General features: G+C 44.8%; 1 long non-coding RNA gene across 1 annotated transcript in view; it reads left to right on the forward strand.

Annotated features, from left to right (window-relative positions):
* The first annotated feature begins 3,067 nt into the window (after positions 1-3,067).
* LOC309876768 overlaps positions 3,068-13,163 on the forward strand; it is a 272,062-nt gene continuing 261,966 nt past the window's right edge. Inside the window, exons 1-3 of the long non-coding RNA XR_014317250.1 lie at positions 3,068-3,203; positions 7,050-7,227; positions 8,471-8,751. This is a non-coding gene — a long non-coding RNA (uncharacterized lncRNA). The remainder of the gene's footprint in view (positions 3,204-7,049; positions 7,228-8,470; positions 8,752-13,163) is intronic.

Below are 13,163 nucleotides of genomic sequence, written 5' to 3' on the forward strand. Positions count from 1 at the left end.
TTTTAGCTTAAAAGCGGTGCTTGAGAAGCCCAGACCTTCTAGTCTCAAGGACAAGGCATCTCCTTACACCTACAGCAGAAGAAAGCATTCTTACTGTGTTCCCTTGTCCTGGGAGCCACACAGTTGCCCGAGGGGAGGATGAGAAGGACTGGGGTTAGATGTGAGGGGGGAGGAAATGATGGTATATGCCAGGGGTGGCCTTTCTGTGATGGCAGCTTCTCAGTTACTGGGAATGTGGCAAAGCAATTCTAAACTTTTGTTTTAATGAGAGATTTCAAGCAAGGAAATCCAGGCTTTATCATTGTGTTGGCTGGTGTAGCCAAGGCATGGGTTTTACTTAGTGATACGTGTCTCATTTACGCTGCGCTTCTTAATTTCTGTAATCTGAGTGGTGCACATTACAACACCTCTCCTTTACTGTGCACAAATTAGAGGCGCTTCCTTTTTGAGGGAATGAGAGCTGTTTGGCCCTGCTTCAGCTTTGTTCAAGGACTGTCAAAACATCTGTCAGAAAAAGGTGTGAGAGCAGGTAATGCTTGCTTGCTGGTAGACCACCTAGAGTTGCCTTGCAGGTGTTACTGCTGCTTGCCTAACCTGGCCTTCTGTCATGTCAGTGGATGTTGTTTCCTCCTCTGAGGGGATGTCTTCTCCCTAGCAGCCACCAGACCGTCAGGGGACTTCTGTGTCCGGCTGAGAGCTGTGGAGAAGCCCTTAGTGGCACTCTGCTGACGTTTTGTTTCTGCTCTTCAGATGCATGGTACTGCACTGGGCTCTCAGTTGTGATTTAAAAAATGACAGTAACCCCGTTCCTGTTCTGCTGATTTTGGTTGCAGAAGTCTGAGCACTGAAAGTGTTTCTCCTACTGATACGTTGGGGGGGTTTGTTTTCTGCACTGACACAGGTGAGGATGGATGGTCACCAGAGCCATGTCTTGGAACAGGTTATTGTGTTGCCCTAAGCTCGAAGGCTGTGCTTTTCTGCTGTGCAAATGACAGAACAGTTATCTAATAGTTAATTTAATTGGCTACCCAAAGTGAGCAAATCAGCTTCGTACTGCTGTTCACAGAAGGGACGAGTTGGCTGGGTTGAGCCATTCCAATCCACTTTGTATCGGTATGTGGTAAGAGAAAACACTGCACTTCAGATAAATCTTCCAGTGTTATCCTCGTGCAGATGCTTTGTTCCTCTTCTTTCTTTTCTTCTGTTTCCCTTTGCTTTTTTTAACAGCTACAAACCCATGATCCTAATGAGAAAAGGTAAACGTGGATGATGTTTCTGGGGCCTGGGGGTGAAGGCCAGCACTGCTGTTGTCAAGTAATGTCACTAGAGATTAGAGATGAGGTGAAGAGGTTTGGCCAGAGCTCAATGACTCCTGCATGTCAAGGTGGGGAACCCCACGATGGAGTTGGTATTCAGTTTCCCTGAGAAAACCGAATTGCAGACGAGAAGTCCCTGGGCTTCTCCAGATTTCTCTCCAGATTAAAGCAATTCTTGCTTTTCTGTAAAGGCTGACCATGTTTTGTGGGCTCGCTTTCAGAGGCTGTTGCCTAAAGATCACAAATAATGTTGTAATACTAACAGGGAGATTAAAAAGAAGAGAGTAAAGAATTAGCCAAGAAACACAAAGGAACAGAACACATAGCCACTACTTCTCCTCAGTATTTACCCTGGAGTGTTCCCCTCAGAGATCATCCTATAATGTCAGTTCTGTTTACTCCTTGAGTAAATGTCTGGTGTCACTTTAATAAATCAGATGAACTCTGCTCAGAGAGAGATGAAGCCTGTCATTTGATCATTAAGATTATTTACTGTAGGGTATGTAGCTGAAATACAATAGAAATCTAGACACATACAGACGTAACCTCCCAAGCAGGAAAAATGAAGGGATGAATCCTGCCACAGTAAGTTTCAGTGTAACAGGGTGCTGACACAAATCAGTCAGTACCTGGTTCAGATCATCCTGGTGCTGTTAGATTCAGCAGCTTCTGGATCAATCCAAAATAGTATTCCCTGTTCTAAGTGGATCAACACAATAGACAGGGCGAATTATTACAGGCCAGCTGGACATGAGAGGCTTCTTTCAGGTGTTTCTGCTGGACTGAACGCTATGGGATGGGACTTTTGGGGCATGCTTAGAGTAGCCAAGCTGTGCATTTACCCGTGGGGTTTTCTTTCCTTAGAGAACAGCAGCATGGGGTTGCCACACTCCCACCTGAGGTTCTTTATCTCTCTTCATGGGTGCTTTGCATGTTGTTGAGCTCATTTGCATTTTTGTGATTGAAGTGCTCCTAATAGGTAGGTCCCCAGCTGGCTCCAGAGGCTGTAGCTCTGAAAATGGACTGCAGCAGTAGGAAGAACAATATTAATCAGTGCATTTTTTGTGTGCGTGTACTGTTTGCTTTCAAACTAGACATAGTTTTTCAGTACACTTCTAAATGTAGCCAGTCTGATTCCCCGAGAAGCCAGCAAACACTGACAGAGATCTGGCAGCTCTAAGATTTTCCAGTTCTTGCTGCTTAATCCCGATTGAACTCCTCCGTGGCTGAGCAAGGCTCAGAGCAAGAAGGTGGCTCTGGCATCTAGAAGTGTAACGAGATGGCGTAGAGGGCCAGCCCTGATCCTGAGGGAGGATGTGCAGGTGTTCCCTCTGTGATCTGTGTGCACCCTGGTGTTGTTCAGAGGTTACAGTTTAACTCTGGTGTGGAGACTGATGGAGTGGAGACTGATGGACCGGTCACACGGAGAGCAAGGCTGTCGCTCCGTCTGCAGCTCTTCTGGCCGGGCAGAAGGGGGACCTGCCTGTTTATGGCAAATGTTTCTCCCCCCCATGCCAGGAATAGCACAGGACTTTCCCCCTGTGTTTCTGAGGTCCTCTGAAACAGCCTGGAGAAGCAACCAGAGAGCTGGGGCAAATGCTGTCCTGCTCCCAACATTTTTCTGAGGCCACTGGGACGCAGCTAATGCCCTCGGGGGCTGAATTACCCCGCGGATCTGTTGCCCACAGCACCTCACACACTAGTGGGATCCAGTTGCAGGCCTTAGCTGTATTCAGTTTCACATGGAAGCCGTGTTGTCTAAAGTCTTGAGCCCTGGTGTAGCAGAGCTGTTGAAAATGTGCTTAGCTTTATCCATGTGAGTAATCCCCACCTCTCCTTCCTCGGCTGCAGAGAGAAGTGCTGCTACTGCAGGGAACAGAAGTCACGGTGAGCAAAGCGCCGGCGTGTGCTGTGCAGAAAGCTGTTTTGTGAGCCCTGCTCTATCAGCAGCACGGATTGGTGTCCTAATACATCTGTAAGGTGTGTGATTGAAGTAGGGTTTGGTTGCTGCAACCAAGGTAAGGGAGGGTGGGGAGAAGCGAATCCTTCTATTTGGAAAGAAAGCAGCCGAGGTGTTATATCCTGTGTTCTTCTGTTGACATTTCATGTTTGTAAAACCTCGCAGGTTGATTTGTTGATCCCATGAAATCATCAAGGGAATGAGATTAAAATACCTGGAAAGATTGTTTGACACGAAAGCGGGCTGTGGGAAATGTGCTGGACCACTCTGCTAGGCACTCGAAACAGTAAAGAATTAAATAAGTAAAAGAGGGAGAAAGGGAGGAAGGGAAGTGACACAGCAAGCAGTGGGAAATACCATTCTAAATTTGTGTGGCCTAGGATCTCTAATGATAGGCTTTTATCCCATTACAGCTAATTGACACAGAACTTTATCATTAACAAATTGAGAAGTATTTACTCCCTGAAATATTTGGGACATTATACCGACTTTCTTTTCATGATGGGCTGTTGAAAGGACCATAATGGCCCGGCTCACATGTAGCCTGGGAAAACGATCCAGCAGTCTTCAAAGTTAATGAAATGTCATTTGTCATAGGCTTTGCAGGTGTGACTCTGTTTCTGCGTTATAATACACGATGGAAGTAAGTGGCTGGATTGCAGGCCTCTTGCCAAATGTAATGCACATTCTGTGAGCGTCACTGGTGCAGCATTCCATAAATCTTACTAATAGCGAGAAGTCTTGAAATGCATGATCTTTCTCTTCTAAGGTCGAGCAAGACTACTCCACAACTTAATTTTAGCCTTGCTATCTCTATAGGCAGACGGGAACATTCAAGGAGGCTTTGTTTTTCAGTGCCCTCTTTTGAAGCACTAATTTTGAAGGGCTTGTTTTTATGCTTGTTTGTTTTCCAAGTATAAAGTGAACTGGCTCTGGAAGAGGGTTTCTTCAATAAGAATCTTTTTTTGTTTGCCCCCATGCCAGGCAAAGCGCCACGTGGGAGTAGAAGAGGTGGCATTTGCCCTAGCTGTGTGACTGGGGGAGGGAGAAGTCTGCAGATGGCCAGCAGTAGCTGTGCCGTGACTTTTGCTGGGATATCGCAAAGGTTGAGATGTGAAAGCTGCTGAAGTCACTTCCACACAGCGGTGTGCTGTTTGCCAGAGCTCCAACTGCAGCTAACATCGTGTTCCTTTTAGGGCCAGATGTTTAGTTCGTCTAAATCATTGACCGTAAATGTCAGAGATGTGCAAAAGAGGAAAAAAAAAAAATCCCAAACCCTTCAGTTTGTCTATCTTGTGAAAGATCTAGCCTGTCTTTTCTTGAAAGTGATGTTTTCACATGGTTGCTGTTTGGGTTCATTATCTGTACTTGCTCTCTCTGATGGAGCAAGAAAGCAAAACAATGGAGAGGGCTATGTTTGATCCTTTGGTGCTGCTGATACGCAGGGCTGACACCCCAGCGTGCCATTTTCTGCAATTGTTTAGTCAATTATACTCGAGCCTTAATCTTCCAAGCCTGAAGTGCTTAACATGCTTGTTCAAACATGCAATCTGAGGAACCTGGCAAAAGCCAGTCTGTAGAGCAACCTGGAAATACTCTACTCTTTTGTTTGTTTCTGCTACTGCAGACTTGTGACCCTCTGCGCGATGTTGACTCTCACAAATATGACAGGAATAGCTCACCAGCTTGCTTTGATAGCCTCTTTTGAAGTGACAAGATGAGTGCAGTTTTTTTTTTTTTTGATACTTCTTATCAAAAGATAATGTGCTATCTCTTACTGTATTACTGGGTGAAGCCAGGCCCTATTTCTGTAGGTCCCTTATAATGTAAATGCACGGGAGTTTAATTTTGCCAAAGGCATAGCCACTACGCTTTCCCCCAGGGGGAGTACAGCAGTGCCCTGTTGCATGCATGTTATCTTCTAAGTAATCTTTGTCACACAAAACTGCTTCCACATCACCTGTGGTGCTAAGTTCTGAAGGACAAAGATTGTTTTTAGAGCAGCGTCACGTCTTGCCTTGAAATCTGGTTGTGTTACAATCTGTTGTGTTGTTTTTTTTTTGGGCACACTAGAATTATCATTTTATTCTAACATTTCTTTGTATTTGTTCAGTATACATATTGTTTAAAGATTCTTTTCTAATTTGAGAAGGTTACAGGTTCTGTTGTTGTTGAAAGTTTTACTTTCCTTTAGAGGGGCTGAAAGGACCTTGTAAGACAATGTGGATGTTCTGCTCAGAAAGAATGGCGGAGATACAGCTCACTCATGTAGCCTTATTCTATCTTGTATATTCCGTAAGTCTAATTTGTATTTTTAAAGGTTTAATGTTACAGTCAGCTCCCAAGTAATTCAGTGAGTACCTTTACAAGGAGACAAGTGAACAAAAAACATTTTCTTTTTGCTTTGCGGTCCTGTTTGTCTCATCTTTAAGACTCTTGAGCTGGAAAGAAAATTAAAAAGTTACAAAATGTGTCCCCTGTGGCCCCTCACCTTCCTCCCTCGTTGGTGCTGAGATCAAATTTCAAAAGAATTCTAGAAGGATATTGAATTTCAGGTTTTGTTTTCCCATAGCAGTGATTCTGGCCAAAAAAACTTTTTAATCAAAAGGACCAACTGTAACCTTGTTAATAACTAAGAAAACAATGGCCAAAGGGAAAAGACCTGCCAAAAGCTACAAGTCATTTCTTTTGGCAGAATAATTGGTAGATCGTTATTTTGGTTGAAAACAATGTGATTTGTATTTCTAATTTTGTAAAATTACTTAATTAATAACACATGGTCGACAATGTTGATTGCAGAGTGGCTTTTGACAGAGGACATTTTTAAAGCGACGTTCCAGGGGCAAAGGTAGGATTATGCAATACTTGAGCAAATAAGGCCACAACTGCTGCTCAGCAGATGATTCCGCTTGTCGTAGGAAAACATAAATCACTGCGGTGTCCTTGGCCTGGAAACACAAGCCACTGTTAAAAGGACAGTGGGATATATCCATGGCCGTGGGATCATCAGGGGATTCAAGTGGGGTTAATGCCACTTGCAATGGCAAGTAGACAGTTAGGTGGGGATGATACGTGTGGTCAGTTCTTAAAAGAGTCCTTGTTGCTTCTGAATGGATCCCTTCTTGGCTGCCATGGGGACAAATTTCCAGCACAACTTTCCTCTTCCTTGTTGTTTGTTTTGTGCAATGTGCCTCAGTTCCCTTTCACCAAGAAACCAGCTCACAGTGAGCGGGGTGAAGAGGTAGAGAGAAGGAAGGAAGCAGGATACTGGAGTTTGGCTTCAGCTTGAGCTGTACAACCACTGAGAAACTTGCTGCAGTTATCCAGAGCATCATGGCTCCTGTGAGCATTATGTCTGCTATGTTATACACAGCACTTGATTAACTATTGTTTCACACTGATGAAGGAAGTCATTCTCCCCATGATTCAGATCCTCTTCACAACTCCTTTTCTGTAAACCTCTTCTTTTTGCATTATGCGGTCGCAATTATTTCCTTTTTGTTGAGTGTATAACCTAACACCTATGTACGCTGAGTGCCAGGACTTGAAACTGTAATAAGCTGAATGCTCACCTCAGAAGCCATTATTCCAGTCATTACAACACAGTTTATTCCTCTAGAGGACATTAACATTTGAAAATGTGTCAACTAGAGCATGAAATTTATCATGATCATGAACTACCTGCCAACTAATAAGAATACAACGTTCTGATTTCCAGTACTCCAGTATTAATCTAACGCTTGACAGTCACTTATATTTTTAAATTGTTTTAGTTTCTAGCAAACCTCTTCTGAAGGCCAAAGCAGCATCCTCTGACATGGGAGAGAAAGATCCTGCAAGTAAGGAGAAAGTGAAGCACTGAATGAGAGGTCGAAGTGTCTCTTAGAAAGGCTCAATCAGCAATGCAAACAAAGGCAAAACCACTGGGACTGGAGCAAAAGAGAGAGGAAGGTATATTAGAGTGCTTTATATGGTTAAGAAGTAGTCTAGTAGTCTTTTCCTTTAACTAAAAATATGTCAGATGATGAACTTTTCTGCAAGAGTGGAAGTGGGGCTATAGCTGGAAACAGTTTCAGAGTATTTGCTTTAAAATTTCCTGATAGTCTGAGAATTCCTGGTAACTTTTCCCATGAATGAGGGTTCACACCTTGAACTGGAGTGTAGTTTGGGAGTTTGTTCATAGTTCTGCATATATTTTTCAGAAAAACATTGTTATAATAGTAATATTTCTGGTAGGCATTGCAACAAAAGTTTTGTTTTGTTTTGTTTTGTTTTCAGAATGTGAATAAATGTCATATATGAAAGTGATTAAAGTTTGAGATGACTCTTATAGGTGAAGTTAGAGTGCCTAAAGATATCTTGGAATGTTGTTGGTACCTAAAGATCCACTCAACAGATGATGTTGCAAAATGGTGTCTTTTAGGGTGTTTCAGTTGATTTTTTTATTTTATTTTATTTTTATTTTTACTGAAAGTGTTGTGTGGTGTTACAAGGCTGAGAGGAAGTATTCTTCAGTTTGAAATTGGAATTTACACTTCAGCTGAATACTCTCTCCCTCACCTTTCAATGACCAGGCTTATTTTTCTGTATGATTTACTATACTTCTCAATTTGCTAAAGGCCTTAATATGAAAGGAACATTTACAGAGAGCTACATTGAATCCTGAGTGGTTAATTATTTGCTGTAATTGTGATCTTAGCTGCATGCTTTGCTTTTTCATCACAGCAATTTCTATTAAAAGAAATTAATAAATATGCATAGCACTGGGGTGAAAACGAATGATGGGACTTGCCATCATCGCTAGCTCTGCTCTGAGGAGTTGAAATAGGTCTGAGGAAGGCAACTTCAAACTGATGCGTAAGGAGCTGAATGAGCTGAGTGAGACTAGTGCTTTTCTGTTGAATTCTGCTCAAACCTATAGTTTTCCCCAAAACATTTTTTTTTAATTCTTCAGAAAGAGGGGAAGACTGAGGGAATAATTAACACAAATGGACAGAGCTGTGCAGAAGAATTAATGGCAAGGCAATGGCAGGAAAAACAGGGAAATAATTCCCTTCTTCTCTGCATGAAAAGAAAAGGCTTTAAAACCTCTTCCTAAAGAGAAGGATCATGCTTCAGAGTAGCTTCGAAAACAAGACTTTATTATAAAGGTTTAATTTATAAAGGCTGACTAGATGTTACGTGTGTGTTACAGATGCGAGCACCTCCTAACAAGCCCCCTGGTGGCAGGGGCAGCAGCACGTTGCTCGGGAGCTGTCAGAGACACCAGCAGCTTGCCGCAACTGCTGGATGTGTTACGTGTGGTCCAACTGGCAGCCTGCAGGCCAGCTCCAGGCTGCTGCGCTGATCCATCCGGCCCACCAGCTTCTTCTCTGGAAGAGATGGAGAACAGCTGTTTGGAGCAACGACTGCACCCTCCAGCCGCCGAGCTTGTCCTCCAACACAAAGGCAAAACCCTGCTGCTGTTGACAGGAGGTGTGTGCGTTTGGGAGGAGGGGGAAACAGTGGAGGGGCAGATGTTCATGGGTTTCTTCCAGTATGGGGGCTCCATCAGGCTGCGGTCCGTGGCAGCACCTTGTTGCAGGTGGTGTGTGACTGGCCCCGAGGCTCTCGGCAGTCGCTGCAGAGGCAGGAGAGGGGCAGCCACTGCTGGGGAGGGAGAGGCAGGATGCAACCCATGGTGGGGAAGGTGGGGGGGGGAATTGTAAACCCAGATCCGGCCCTCACAGCTGTTGAGGTTAGACCACCCTGTATTATCTGCAAGAGCAGGGTTCAGTCAGCAGCAGGCTGTGCCTAGCAGGCATCCACTAGAGATGTGGCATCGCATTGCCCAGGAGGAAAGGTCCAGCCGAGAGGAGCACGGTGTTGTCTTTGTCTCCACAAGAACTGTCCCGGCCACCCCTTCCAAGAGAGGGGCATGTGCTAACCCCGCTGGTTCAGCAGCCCAGGGCCCTCCCTTCAAAGAGCTTGTGCCCCACTAAATTGTAGCAAAAAAGCTATTTGCAAAGTGTGGGGTGGGAGGCCTGCAGAGAGGAGCGTGTCCAGCAGGGAGGTGAGACCAGGAGAGGAAACCCGTGCCCAACTTTCCTGCTGAGGTATGCGAACCAGCAACGGTCTGGCCTTGTGACAGGTGTACGGGGAAGGGCACTGGTGACAGGTCAGCTGCCACAGGGGTAAACAGCAGCCAGAACTCATCACAAACTATGAAGAAAAAAGTCAAAGGTGTATTTTATTTTATTTTATTTTTAAATTTCTTTCTTTGTACATCCATATCTGGACAAACTGAGGACAGAAGAGAAAACAGTTTTCCCTGTATCCTACTCAGGGAACACGAATGGGCACCGACACCTGTCAGCACAAGCAGTATGTGCTTTGTTACTGCCTGGTGGTGTCCTCTTCCTGCAGGGACATGGCAAGGGCAATGGCGTGGTGAAGCCATCGGTATAAACACAAGATGACTCTTACATCTGTGCTTCGGGATATGTTTATATTATCGACAATTTATTTTTTGTTAATTGTTATATACGAGCTTGTTCTCTGCTCATCACCAAAGCTACCAGATTTTGCAGCCTGTCATCCATCAGTTTTATAGCAGATAGGACATAAATGCTGGAGCCAGCCCCCTCGCAGGCGCGTTGAGGGCTCCAGCCACCCTAGCAGTAGTGAAAGGAAGAGATGGAAGTGCTTGATCCTGCACTCAACAGTTCTGCTGTGGGCTAGAACTAATCCCTCAGTGCATGGGCTACGAGCATCACATCTACTGTATCCTATAGGGAGACCGTTTGTGAAGGGGTTTCTAGTTTCCCTGCTTTGGAAGGGGAGAAGGAATCCTGCTGTTAACGACTGCTGTCTGAGCCCTACTAAATTAGAGCTACTTATCTGCGTACAGCAGGAAGGCTTCGTTCTTGGCTGGTGCCGCAACTGGAAATGAATGATCCAAGTTGCATATGCTCATTTCCGGGATCACCTGTCTTCATACCACAAGCCTTCTGCTGGATCCCAAACCTTTCTTTTTCCAACATCACTATTCCGATTTTCCTCCTTGCCTGGTGCTGTGTGAGAGCTGGCAGCAGTGGGGAGTGAAGCAGAGTGACAGGCACACTTCTCACAAGTGCACAGTAGTGCAGTGGAGGGGCTGAGGCCACGGAGGGAGCAGGCTGCTCTGTTCTTAAGGGCTTTTTTTCCCCCTCTGTAACTTGCCCAGTTCTGTGGAAAACTTGAGGTTTGTAATCCTAGCAGGTTGATGGCATGGTCACAGCATGTCCGGTAATATCCGTGCTGGAATTTCTTCCTTCTCTGAGTTCATGCGGAGTATGTTGGATTGTTGCTATCGGATTCTATTTTCAGGTGCTAATTTAAAGCACTTTATGTACCGGGTAAAGAAAACAGCATAAAGATGTTTACAAACAAACCCTGTAAACAAGCAGTAAGCAAGGAGTTGGCAGAGGCTTGTGTTGATATCACTCGCTGCTCTGAAGCTCCACTGAGCTCTCCTGGCTCCATCCCAGTTGAGCGAACTCAGTCAAACAGAAAAATCCCACCAAAATATCTGGAAGGGCCTTCTGACATTATTCGTTCAGTGCTGCTACGTCTAGTTGGGGTGTGTGGAAAATGTCCTCAGCTCAGAAGAATGGCGTAGTGTAATGTGATAACAAGCCTTGCGAAGGTTATCAGCACCATAATCAAATCTATCTGTGGGACAAAGACCCTCACTGTACAGCTAATTAAAACTTGTTTCTTCTTCCCCGCCTGTTCCTATTTGGTGGCCATTATTTAGAGCTGAGCTGCAAGGTACTGGAGTGGAAAGTTAACTCTCAATATTTTAAGACCAGCTCTTTTCAAAACCTTGTATTAAAAGAAACTACACACTCTTTTTTCTTGTGGGCTGCATGAATGGCAGGTCACGAAGCCATTTGCAGGTAATTTCTCTCTGCCAATAAGGTCAGTTATAATAGAGACAGATAACAAGGACAAGGTTTTGGTGTGTGTGTGTTTTTTTTTTTTAAAACTTTCTTTGAGGTGGTGAGATTATTGTAATGGAAGTATCGAAGCTTCTATTTAGTGGGCAGCTGGATCTCAAATCAATCTGCAACATTGTTTTCTTGCTTATTACAGTACTATTTTCCCTCTTTCCTCTAGTGTCCAACAGTTACTTAAAAAACAGGGCTCCATATAGGGCAGGAAACTTGTCAGTTTTGAGGCCAAACTCTGTGAATGCGATGCCTGTGAGTTGGGTGGCATATCGGAAGACCACATGAGGTGTTACGTTGTTCCCTGTTCAGCACAAAGAAGAGATCAACACCTGTCACCAGCATGTGAGGAGGTCTTTCTGGTACAGCACTGCTCTGAGTTTTGTTCCCAAAGCAGGATTTGTGTGTAACAGTGAGGCGAGTGACTGATTGCTGGAGTAGGATTGGTCTGTGAATATTATTACGCACAGCATTTGTACTTTCGAAATGCCAAGGACCTCTTGCCCTGCTATGCTAGGCACTGCACAAATGTAGAGCAAGAGTCACACGATGCTCCCCAAGGCGTGCAGAGGCTGATGGAGAGACCTGGGGCAGCAAAGGGCTGTTCAAGGTCATGCAACAGGTTTGTGATTCATCTGGGAGGGAAATGGGGAGGGAATGCTGCTGCTATGGCAGCTCCTCTGTTGAATTTCTTGAAGCCAGGATTTTTCCCCTGGACATTGTTTTGCTTATTAAACTGCCTGACAGCATTTGGGGACCCACTGTGGGCATCCCCGTGTATATGGATTGCAGCTGCTAATTCCTCGTTTGTACCTCAGTCTTGAGGTACAAGACTGACTACCTCAGTACCTCAGTTTGTACCTCAGTACCTGTGCTGGGCTGTGCAGACCTTTCCCTTTTTCACAATTTAAAATCAGGGAATGGCACAGGGAATTCCTTCCTTCCCACCTCAGAGGAGGGGAATGTGGTTAACATTTTTTTTTTTTTTTTGTGTCAGCAGCGGTCAGTATTAGAAATGTCAAGTTCTACTAGCCTAACATTTTTACACAGATAGACTCCTGTGCTCTGTTCTGCTTCCTTTTCCACGCTGTGGTTTCACACCTGTGGCTGTTGATGGCACCTTTCTGTCATCTGGCTTCTGGTGTCTTTTCAGTGGTTATGCAGTCTCCGAGAGGAAGTAGCTGAGATCCAAGGTTGGAGGAGATCAAGAGCTTGCTGTTGACTCAGTTAAAGCCAGAAGAGTTTGACACTGAATATGAGCACAGACTGTGCAATGAGTAGTGATTCTTCCAGGAGGCCTGCAACTTGCAGGGTGTGTGGCATCTCTGCCTTTTTAGGTAGACGCTCAGCTCTGTTTCAGTGCCTCCAGGAGGCAGAGAAGTCAGTGTGTCCTGATGTTGCAGTGTAGCAGCTAATGGCCTGCTTTCCCTTTTTAGAAATGGTCACCCTCATGTTTTTGAATTTGCCCGGCTTTGGCATCTGGCCATTAGACTTTGCCATGCCTCTTCCACTAGATCAATGAGACCCTTAGTACCTGAAATCTGTTTGTAAGCTCTTATTAAGAGCTTATTAAAGGTTTAATGGAGTCCAGTTCCATTTTCCTGCCATCGTTCAGACCACTTGGCGTAGGTTATGGTGCCTTGCAGTAGCCTACATCTCCACCCCTACTTTTCAAAGTGGGGGTGATGATACTCAATGTCTTGCCTCCCCTCTTCCATCGTGTTTATTTTACAAGCTGTTTTATGGCACAGACCTTTTCCTTATGATGGCTCTGCAGCGTTTCTGGCCCATGAGGTCCTGGCCTGGGCTGGGACTTTGGTGCTGTTACCAGGATACAAATAACAAAATCAAAATAAATACATTCTAACTCAGAGCTTGCTATGCTCCCCTCAAGTTTTCCTTCTCATTCAGTTAAGA

This window comes from Aythya marila, assembly GCF_965140915.1.
Source record: "Aythya marila genome assembly, chromosome: 3".
In the NCBI taxonomy this organism is placed as follows: domain Eukaryota; kingdom Metazoa; phylum Chordata; class Aves; order Anseriformes; family Anatidae; genus Aythya; species Aythya marila.